This window comes from Muntiacus reevesi, chromosome 14 (assembly GCF_963930625.1).
Source record: "Muntiacus reevesi chromosome 14, mMunRee1.1, whole genome shotgun sequence".
Taxonomy (NCBI): Eukaryota; Metazoa; Chordata; class Mammalia; order Artiodactyla; family Cervidae; genus Muntiacus; species Muntiacus reevesi.
In genome coordinates this window covers 8,017,144-8,028,847 of record NC_089262.1, presented here as the reverse complement: position 1 = coordinate 8,028,847, position 11,704 = coordinate 8,017,144, and positions in this window count along the sequence as shown.

The window sequence follows — 11,704 nt, the reverse complement described above, 5'->3', positions numbered from 1 at the left end:
TGGAGAAGATTCTTGAGAGTCTCTTGGACTGCAAGGGGATTCAACCATTCCATCCTAAAGGAAATCATTCCTGAATATTCATTGGAAGGACTGATGCTGAAGCTGAAACTCCAATACTTTGGCCACCTCATGCGAAGAACTGACTCATTGGAAAAGACCCTAATGCTGGGAAAGATTGAGGGCAGGAGGAGAAGGGGATGACAGAGCATGAGATGGTTGGATGGCATCACTGACTCAATGGACATGAGTTTGAATAAACTCTGGGAGTTGGTGATGGACAGGGAGGCCTGACGTGCTGCAATCCATGGGGTCGCAAAGAGTTGGACGTGACTGAGCAACTGAACTAAACTGAACTAAATATCCTTATTTGGAGGCATTGAGTGTGCTTCCATTTTTATGACTATAAATAATGTCTAATGGCCCTTCATTTTCCTATTTTTTGTGCAATTTTGTCAGGAAAAGTTCTTAGAAATAGGGTTCCTATGTCAGTGATTATTAAACGCACCAATAAATTCCTTTTTAAGGAGATTGTATAGATTCGTTGGACTGTCAACCATCAATGCACAAGATTGCTAGGTTGTTTATAATTTGCCAATTTCCTAGGTGCAGAGAGAGATTTCCATTTGCAAATCTTTTTTTAAAAATAATTACTGAACAGCTTTTGGGCTTCCTCTTCATTTTAGAAGCCTTGTCTTATGGTCTGACACAGAACTGATCAACTTTGAAGGTTTCTCAGGAAACCTTGTTTCCAGTGAGCTGGAGATGTTCAAAGTGAACGTCCTGCAGCAGATCTGTCCAGCAAAGAGGACAGGTTTGAGTCACTGGATGGTGTCTAACCACCCTCAGCCCAGAGCGTGGCCCGCGGTGGCTGTCACTGTGTAACTCTTCCAAGGCAGAGGCTGAAGGCTCCGGACGGCTCCTGGCTGGCAGGGAATCCTTTCAGGCAAGCTGTGTACGGAAGCCCGTGAGGTCCTTACTGACAGTGCTTCCCAAAGTCCTCATGGGGTTGGCAACCACCTAGGGCTTCCCGTGAGCTGGGCTGTCTCTACATGGTCACAAATATTGTGGTAGTGGTTAAGAATTCACCTGCCAAATGCAGGAGACACTGGAGATGTGAGTTCGAACCCTGGGTTGGTAAGATCCCCTGGAGAAGGAAATGGCAACCCACTCCAGTATTCTTGCCCAGAAAATTCCATGAACATTGGAGCCTGGCGGTCTACAGTCTATGGGGTCACAAAGAGTCAGACACGACGGAGTAAGTGACACTACTCACTTCACCGTGATGTGGACGGCGGTTTCAATTTCACCCTCACTTTCCAGACTCAGGAACAGGGCCCTCAGGGATGTTGTTTTCCCAGGATGGTTCGGCCATGAGGACCCAGGCTTGGGTGATCTGATTCCACAGATCAATCAATAATATTGAATCAATAATATTGACTCAATCAATCAAATTAATATTGAGTCAAATCAATAATTAAAATTGAATCAATCAATGATTGTAATCAATAATAATAATCACTTTCAACATGAAGTGACAATGATGGTGATAATGATGGGCACCAATGCTCCTGATTTAGTATTTTTAAAACCTGTTATTGACCCCGCTACAAATGAAGGGACTGAGCCTCAGAGATGGAGTGGCTGGTGCAGCCAGGACTCCCATAGCAGCAGTAGTAGTAATAATGTTAGTTGCTCAGCTGTGTCCCACTCTTTGCGATTTCACAGACTGTAGCCCGCCAGGCTCCTCTGTCCATGGGATTCTCCAGGCAAGAAGACTAGAGTAGATTGCCATTCCCTTCTCCAGGGGATCTTCCCAACCCAGGGATCGAACCCAGGTCTCCTGCATTACAAGCAGATTCTTCACCGTCTGAGCTACAAGGAAGAACTCCCATGGTGTCCCCTGACTCATCTGCCCGAGGGACAGGATAGTAACATTGGCCCTGAGAGAGCCGAGGGCAGGATGCTCAGCAGAGGGTGTGGCGCACACAACTATGGACGCTGGAGGAGACGGATGGAGGAGGCAGCAAGCGGAAGCCACAAGTGCAAGAAGATGGCGCTGGAGGTCAGCAAAGATGCTGGTACTTGGGCTCAGGGGAAAACCTTGCTTCACAGGAGATGGGGGGTAGGCGGAGGGGCAGTGGGCCATATGTCAGTGAACATTTTTATAATTGAAAAGTAACACGTGATTATGGTGCTACTTATGAAATTAAATAATAGAGCACTGAACTCTCTGTGAACATCAGCTTCCAGAGAAAACTCAGAACTGTGTCATTTGAACCAGATTCAAACTCTGTCTGTTTTTGTTTTTGTTTCCTCTGGACAGGGTTTCTCCCTTGTTTCCAGTTTCATACCACTGTTTATGGCCTCCGAGAAACAGCTGTTGTGGCCCAGAGTGAGGACATCGCCGTGGTGTAGGTAGGGGCTTCATCAACTAATGGGTGCAGGATTCAGTGACATTGGGACAGAAGTCTCAAGACCAAAACTCTGTAAGGATTCAGACATCTGCGCTGTCAACAGCCTCATCCTTCTGTTTGGAGTTCCTCTTAAGGAGGACGCTGTCCTTAAAGTTCATGTTAGGTCATCTGATGCTCTGAGTGGGTTTTAGGGAGCAGAGTCCAAATGGGGGCAACAAGGCCAGATGCCCCTCTTCCACGGCATCAGCTGTCTGCTTCCAGGGTCACTGGGGGTGCAGACACGCGTCTGCAGAGAGTTCAAGTGTGTCTGCATCGTCATTCATTGCTTCTTTAGATGCCTGGAGGAAGGGGTCAAGTCAAGCAGGCAGGCTATCCAGCCAGCAGTGTTACTGCCCTTCACCTCCTTCCTGAGAAGCCATGTGTGGTCCCTCTCAGAGCTGGGACAGCCTTGCTCCCCGAGGAGGGACAGTGCCTTATCAGATGGGAGCTCGGGGAGACTGCCCTGCAAACAGTGACCCAGTGATTGCTCTCTGCAGACTCAGGCAAGCAGGAGGGAACGCTCGTTGGTGTAACCGTGTGGAGCCGCAGTGTAACAGGCTGACTTTGTTTCAGTTTCGTGTTTTTCTCACCAGAATGCTAGTGGGACCAAGACAGTCAGCTAGGTTAACATCTGAATGTAAGTCTTTACCATCAGACAGAGAAGCTGCATTCTGATAGAACTGGGGGTGGGAGAGGTCTTTTGGAGCAGAAACTTAAAGCCAAAAAAATCACAAATCTGATAACAGAAATGTTTCAAATAACTGTACAGAAAAAAAAAACCTCAAAGATAATCAGGAGAACATTGGGAAACCATCACAGCTTATACAACAGAATTAATATAAACACAGCAAAAACTCTCAAAAGCAACAAGAAAAGATTAAGTGTGCCCAACAGAATCTGCAAAAGATTAGAAGTGGGTGATTCAACAAAGGCTGGAAATACAGGAGAAATTTGCAACCAAAATGCAAACTGGACCAGCGGTTAGGTAGAACCACAGTATAGCTGGCAGATGGACAAAGATGGAAAAGAATGCAGTGACCAGACCTGGTGATCCTGAGGGTGGAGGGTGTAGTGTGCAGGCAGGTTTGGAACCAGCATAGAGCTTTTTGAGAGCCCTTGGTCAGTGTACCTTGATACTGGAAACTTTGAATATTGTGACCTGGCAATTCCACATCTAAATACTTAGTATCAAGAAGCAATAAATACTGCAAACAAAAACTTAGAAAGCTTCATGACATGGTTTTCTATGAAAGCAAAAATGTGGAAACTCTAAATGATCAGACAAGAATTTAAACCCCAGTTGAGCTATACAATGAAATATTCTTGGATGTATTACAAATACTTATGTTGACCTACACTTATAGACATGAGGAGGTTTATAGAACAGTAAATGCAAAAAATAGATTATAAGACAATGTATATGATTTTATGTGAAATATGTTAAGTACGCCTATAAAAACTTATACATAAATATAAAGAAATATTAGAATGATATAAATCAAAATATTATTCAATATTATTCTACTTGGACAGCAAGGAGATCAAACCAATCAATCTCAAAGGAAATTAACCCTGAATATTCATTGGAAGGACTGATGCTGAAGCTGAAACTCCAATACTTCAGCTACCTGATGCAAAGGGTCAACTCGTTGGAAAAGACTCTGATGCTGGAAAATTTGAGGGCCAGAGAAGAGGGCAATGGAGGATTAGATGGTTGGATGGCATCCCTGATTCAATGTACATGAGTTTGAGCAAACTGTGGAAGATAGTGAAGGACAGGCAAGTCCGACATGCTGCAGTCCAAGGGGTTGCAAAGTCAGACATGACTTAGTGACTGAAGAACAATAATTATTCAGTAGCTATCTCTAGATTTGGGCTTCCCTAATAGCTCAGTTGGTAAAGAATTCGCCTGCAATGCAGGAGACCCTGGTTCGATTCCTGGGTCGGGAAGATCAGCCGGGGAAAGGATAGGCTACCCACTCCAATATTCTTGGGCTTCCCTGGTGGCTCAGCTGGTAAAGAATCCGCCTGCAATGTGGGAGACCTGGGTTCGATCCCTGGGTTGGGAAGGTCCCCTGGAGAAGGGAAAGGCTACCCACACCAGTATTCTGGCCTGGAGAATTCCATGGACTTTACAGTCCATGAGATTGCAAAGAGTCGGACATGACTGAGCAACTTTCACTAACTCATCTCTAGATTTACACATTAGGATGATTTTATTTCTTCTTCTCTTATCTGTAGCTCCTAAGATTTTCACAAGTAATGCTTGCATAACCAACTAATAATAAAAGCAAAATAATAAAAATGAAAACGGGCCCTCTGACAATTGATCAGCATTTTCACTACCTGTTCTGATTCTTGGCATTTGTCCCAGGTGGATATTTCTTTCTGACTTCTCACTCTCTGCCTTGCATCAAACCTGGGCCTTCATCTGAATCCTCTGGACTCCCCTGCAGCTCTTTCTCTGTCATTTTTATCGGGCCTGCTTACTCCTGCCCAGCTGTTACCCGTGGGATCCAGATCCTTCAGGCTTTTGGTATCACACCAGGAACAAGTTCCCAGAAGCAGAATTGAAAGCAAAGGAGGCCTGTGGACACCTGCGGCTGCTTTAAAATATGTAAATCTGGTTTATCTCTCTGCTACTCAAACCCCTCCATTGTCCTGCCTCCATGTTCAGAATTAAAACCATATTTTCCCTGTCATTTATTTATAAGAGCTCATGAACTCTGAGCCCTAGCATCTCTCTGATTTTTCTCTCTCTCTTTACCTTACCTGCTCTGCATGGGACCCAATGGCCTCCATGCCATTCTAGTTAATGAGTCAAGTCTGTTTCCACCCCAGGGCCTTTGCACTTCCTTCACTCAGCCCAGACAAATGCACAGTCTGTGCCTCTCTTCCTCACTTATTCAGGTCTCTGCTAGAGTGTCACCTTTGTGAAGAAGCCTTTCCTGACCATCTAACTGTGAAATGAAAATATCTCCTGCCATATCAATAAACAAGGAATGTCACAGCCATCAACGATTTCTGGCCTCCAGATGTGAATGAGGGCTCCCAAAATTTCAATGCTGCCAGGCCCTACAGTGATTGCTGAGGAGCTGGGGGAATGCAAGAAGCAGCCATCTGCCACCCCTTAAGGTGAGCAAGGAAACAGGATTTGACCCCAGATAGCTGAGATGCATATGAAAGGGATGAATTCAGTGAGCCCAGAGGCTTGCATCTTCCCATACATAGAATGCTAGATTCCTTAACTCGATACTTGATCTTTGATGTTCATACTGCCTTCTCCCTTTGTTGCAACATTGCGTATAGCCTGACTCTCTCTACTTCCTCCTTGAAGCAGTCTCTCAGAACTGACGTGCCCCCTCTCAGGCCGCAGTCCTCATTTTGCCCCAAATAAAACTTAACTCACAACTCTCAAGTTGTGCATGTTGTTTAGTCAACATAATCTCACGAAGAACCTTCTCCATCGCCTTGTTTCCCTGACTTATCTTTATTTTTCCTCAAAGCTCCTCAGACACCCTCTGATGACAAAATATGCCTTCAGTTGTCCCTTCTTTGTTTATTCCCCTTCTGCCTACAACAAAAGCTGCAGGAGGGGGAGATTTTGGCTTGTTCTTTGCTGTATCCGCAATTTCTGAAAAGAAAAAAAATGACTAGTTCATATTTATTGGTGGAAAGAAAGACAGGGAACAATGGTAGAAATTAATGAGCTAGAAGACAAAGAAACAAAATCACAAAAGCAAAAGCTGTTTTTAGAAAATAGAAAAATAAACTGACAAAGCAGATTAAACTTCCAGAAAGAGGAAGACACAAAGAAATTATATTAGTGATGACAAAGGAAGCAAAACAGATGAAAAGTTTTAAAAATTGTGAGAGACTCCCCTGGTGGACTTCATGACAATAAATGGAAAATTGCACTGAAGTGAGGGTCCTGCTCACTTGAAGCCCCTTGAAGGCCACCCGCATACAGTGGGGACAGGAACAGCCCAGGTGCCATGGGGTTGAAACTTACATAGAATGTGATGATGATGCTTGAGAAAAATCACACAAATTTATGTACTAAAAAGCTGACAAATATCACAAGCGTCATAACATCCAGAAAAATCAGATGGCATCGTTATTATTAGTCCTTGCAGTAACTGACTTTCTGCCACATATCTGCAAGGCTCACTTCTCTGGTTTTTCCCTGCACACATTTATTGCTTCCTCCTAGGATAATAATTTAGCAATATCATTTTCTGTAGAGAGAACAGAAAGCTAATTCTATCTTTCCTCCAGCAAGGCTGACAGAAATTTGTTTTTTATTATTGATAGTTTGAAAAAGCCACCCTCAGCACCACGTCTTGTAATTGGCAATGCCTCAGTGGTGACTGTCTGTGCAGTCTCTTGCTCAGCGGGTCCTCCCAGTGGAGATAGGGAGGGATGCAGAGTCAAAGGAAGCTTTGGGGGGACCCTGGATTTTCCCTGGGGGCATGGGGTAGATGCAGGATCAGGTCAGGTCCTCAGAGGTCCACATCCTTCATCCACCAGGCTCTCTGGATCAGGACTCCTGCAGCTCCTGCCTCAGTGGCAGGTCTAGCCTCCCATGCCCTGGTCTGTTTTCCTTCTGAGTCTTCTGGCTATGGCCAGCTGCACGCCAAGCAGAGGACAGAGCAGCACCTTCAGTTCCCTCTCCTTGAGATCAAGGGTAGAGTCAGGATGCTCTATGAACCCACAAAGGACTGGGATCACAGGATAGAACACAGTGGCAATTTTCTGGCCTTTCCCGTAGCCTCCATGAGTAGAGCACAAAGGTGACCCTAGCCTGGGGCGGTGCTCCATGCATCCGGCCAGCAGCTGCTGAGCCTGCGCCTCTGGAGGAGAGCAGAGCTGGCGTAAGCTTCACTCCCTTCATGGCAAGCCCACTGCAGAGCAGGAGCCAACCTGGGAGGAGGTGGGAATGTCTCGAAAGCCTGAGGAGGGGCAGAGGAACTGCTGCGGTGAAGGCAGAGGACTTACTGCCATGGTTATGCTTCCCAGCATTCTCCTACTTTATCTCAAGTTCCTATCCTGGTCCTTCCTCATTCCTGCCACGTCCTCATACTGGCCATCAATTCCCTCCCACTCCTTGTCTCCTAGACAAGAATTCTCACCTTGCTTTTATAGCTGACATTTCATTATTTGTTTTCTATATGTTTTATGTCTTTTTTATTCCTCTGTTTCTCTATTACTTCTGCTTTTTTTTTAATGTCAGATACATATATTCCAGTGTACCATTACAATTATCTTTTCATTTCTTTTACTATATATATTTGGGGTTATTTTCATAGTGATTGCCCTGGGGATGATAATTAATGTCTTATCGTGTAACAATCTGCATCAGATCACATCAGTTTAATTTCAGTATTGTGTGAAGACTGTCCTTATATGACTCAATTTCCTCCCACTCTGGTGCTTTTTTTGTTGTCACAAATTACATCTTTGTACACTGTATGCCCATTGACACAGATTTATAATTACTTCCTGAAGCTGTTGTCTTTTAAATTAGAAAGGAGGAAAAAAAGTTACAAATGAAACAGTTGTTTATACTGTCTTTTATACTAACCTATGTTCTTGTCTTTATTGATGCTTTTGATTTCCTGTGTCCCTTCATTTTAGCCTGAAACATCCCCTTCACTATTTCTTGTAGGGTAGTTCTGTTAAGAGACAAATTATCTCAATTTTAAAAAATATAAGATGATATTCATTTCTCCTTCATTTCTGAAGGATAGTTTTGCAGATATAGAATTTATGGTTGATAGTTTTTTCTTTCAGTGCTTTGAATATGTCATGCCCTAGATATCTGGTCTCCATGGTTTCTGACGAGTCATCCATTGTACGGAATCTGTCCCTTCTCTCTTGCTGCTTTCAAGATTCTCCTTGAGTCTTTGACTTTTGACAGTTTGATGATGATGTGTATATGTGGGTCTCTTAAGTTTATTTATTTGGAATTCATTAAGCTAATTGGAGGAACAGATTGTTTTTCATCAAACTTGAGAGGTTCTCAGCCATTATTTCTTCAAATATTCTTTCTGTCTCTTCCTTTCCCTCCACTCCTTCTGAGATTCCCGTTATTCATATGTTGAGAATTTTGCTTGTGTTTTAAAGGTCTCTGAGGCTGTGTTCACTTTTCTTTCTTTTTTTCCTCAAAATTGATAATCTCAATGGACTGTTTTCAAGTTCACTTAGTGTTTCTTCTGCCTTTTCAAGTCTATCGTTGAGACTGGCCATGGATTTTTCCTATTAGTTATTGTACTTTTCAACTTCAGGGTTTCTATATGATTTTTAATTATTTCCATTTCTTTATAGGTATTCTATATTTGATGAAATCTCTTATTTTTCTTTAGTTCTTTGGACACGTCCTTTTATTTACCACTTTGGTTATATTTGCATGCCTTATTTAAAGTTTTTGTCCAGTAAATCAAATGTTTGATCTTCCTCAGAGACAGTCTCTATTGATTGCTTACACACTGTCCACTTGCTGTATATAGACCATGCTTTCCCGTTTATTTGAATGTCCCATAATTGTCTGTAGGAAATCAGAATTTTAAAATAATATAATGTAGTAATTCTGAGGGCTTCCAGGGTGGCTCAGCTGATAAAGAATCTGCCTGCAATGCAGGAGACTCTGGTTCAATTCCTGGGTCAGGAAGTTCTCCTGGAGAAGGGATAGGCTTCCCACTTCAGTATTCTTGGGCTTCCCTGGTGGCTCAGATGGTAAAAATAAAAAAAAAAAAAAAAGCCCGCCCACAATGTGGGAGACCTGGGTTTAATCCCTGAGTTGGGGCGATCCCCTGGAGGAGGACATGGCATCCCACTCTAGTATCCTTGCCTGGAGAATCCCCATGGACAGAGGAACTTGGATGGCTATAGTCCAAGGGGTCACAAAGAGTCAGACATGACCGAGTAACTAATCTTGGCACAGAACAGCACAGTAATTCTGAAAATTAGATTTCCCTCTGCCCCGGCCTCTGTTCCACCCTGGGTTATTGTTATCATTGTTCATCTGGTGACTTCTCTGAACTAGTTCTACAAAGTCTGTATCTCCTTGTGTGGCCACTGCCATCTCTACTCAGTTAGCTTGGTGGTCAGCTAGTGATTAGACAGAGGTTTCCTTAAATGCCTGGGCATCAGTGTCGCCCAGTTTTTGCAAAGGGGCTGTGTATGTGTTTTGAGGTGCTCCTTCAACTCAATGTTACCTTTGCCTTCCTTTCCTGCTGCACAGAGCTTCAGAGTCAGCTAAAGCTGACAGCTTAGAACCTTCACAAAGCTTTCCCGAGTAAGCTCACAGCCTAGGATATATGGGCAGTTTTTCTAGATTCCCAGGAATATGTCAGAGTTTTTCTAATCCCCTTCAGATTTCTCTTTCTCCAGCTTTTCCTTTTAAGCTTGTTGCTTAGCCTGGTGTTTGTCAAAACTGTTATCCATCACCTCGGGCAGCTACAAAGTTAAACATGTCTCTATTATTGTTTTCAACAAGCACCCCTTGGGGAGAAACCTTTATGCACTGTACAAGCTCTAAGTCAAGTCAAATGCAGATAACCCTGCAAGTGAGATCTTCCAGGGAACCCTGAGATAGTTCAAGCAATGACAGATATCTGGTATTGGGTCTTTGCAAAGAGTTCCAGCTCTGTTCTGTTACCTCTAGTGGCTGCCAGGTTGCAACAGAAAAACAGGCTTTCACTTTACGAGGTTCTTATAGATCTGGAGACCAGGGGGTGGGACTAGGGCAAGTTGAATGCGAGGACTTCACTGGTGGTCCAGTGGTTAGGACTCCATATTTTAACTGTGGGGGTGCAAGTTCCATCACTGGTCAGGGAACTAAGATTCCACATGCCCTCCTCCCCCAACAAATGTAATGAAGCTCATTGGTCTTACTGAGACATAGCTAGTTATTCTCTAACAAATGCCCCTCAGATTACACCACGCCTTTGGTTAATTTTCCAGAGTTCTGAAAATATCGAGTCTGATGACATTTACCAGTTGTCTCATTGCTCTTATGGAGAGTTTTTGGTTCGGAGAAAAGAATTTTCTGCCTTTTTCATTGATGTCATTCAACTTTCTTTTGATATATGAAATATCTTAATCATGCTGTTTTTGTATAACCCCGGCCTGACCTGAGAGATCCGTTCGTGAAGGAATTTGACTAATTCTTGGTACTCATTTGTCCCTCTACGCCTGTTTTCACTGTCCTGTAACATGGGTACCCCCTTAAAATGTGTATTTATTGATGGTATTCAAACTAGTGTGTATAATAGCACCATTAATATTTGTATAAGGAAGTTATGTAGTGAAATATTACTTCAATATTATTACTTGAAATAAGGTCACAACCAGTTAAGTGAACATCACCTGTGAGCTGGTTCGATGCAAATTCTCAGGTCTCAATCTGATCTATTAAATCATAAACTGGGGGTGGAGTCCAGGTAACTTTTAACAAGTAGTGTTTTACTGTTTATTAAAGTTTAAGAACCACTGGAAAAGAGAAAAGCTAAATATTTTACACCAGTTAAATATTCTAATCACCTGAGTAGTCATTTACTCCCCCACCTTCACTGAATTGTCTTACGTTAGATGAGTTACTTATTTTCATCTATAGGCTTTAGATCCAAACCTATAAAATGATGGAGTTAACATACAAACAAAGAGATGAGGAGTCAATTTTGTTTTGGTTTTTATATGTTATCTGAATTCCCAGTCTTGCCTAGAAGTACCTTCTTTTCTTAATAATAATTTTTTTAAACAGCATAACTTCTATATTGTATTATATTATTAAATGGATTGTACCTTTCATTCAGGTCTTTATTCAATCTAAAAATAATTTTAAAATTTTGTATAGATGCATATATAATTTTTTTTCTTTTTTAAAGTATCGGCTATTTGTCCTCACATGATTTATCATATATTAAAAACCCAGGTGCTTCCAGTTTGGTTTCTGGACTGTGTTCTGTTTTGCTCATCAATCTGTCTATTCCTATGCCAGTATTCCCAAACTATATTGTTTTGATTAGAGTAGTTTTAACATACATTCAAATATCTGGAAAATAAGTCCCTTATAATTTCTGTTCTGAACTATTCTCAGAAATGATCAAGTTTATTGTTTATATGAAATGGAAAATCAATTCGTCTAGTTTAAGAAGCTGGATCAGAATACAAAACAACTATTAAGATGTTGATCGGAGCTGGGTTAACTTTACACACTAATTGGAAACACACTTATAATGTTCCCATTT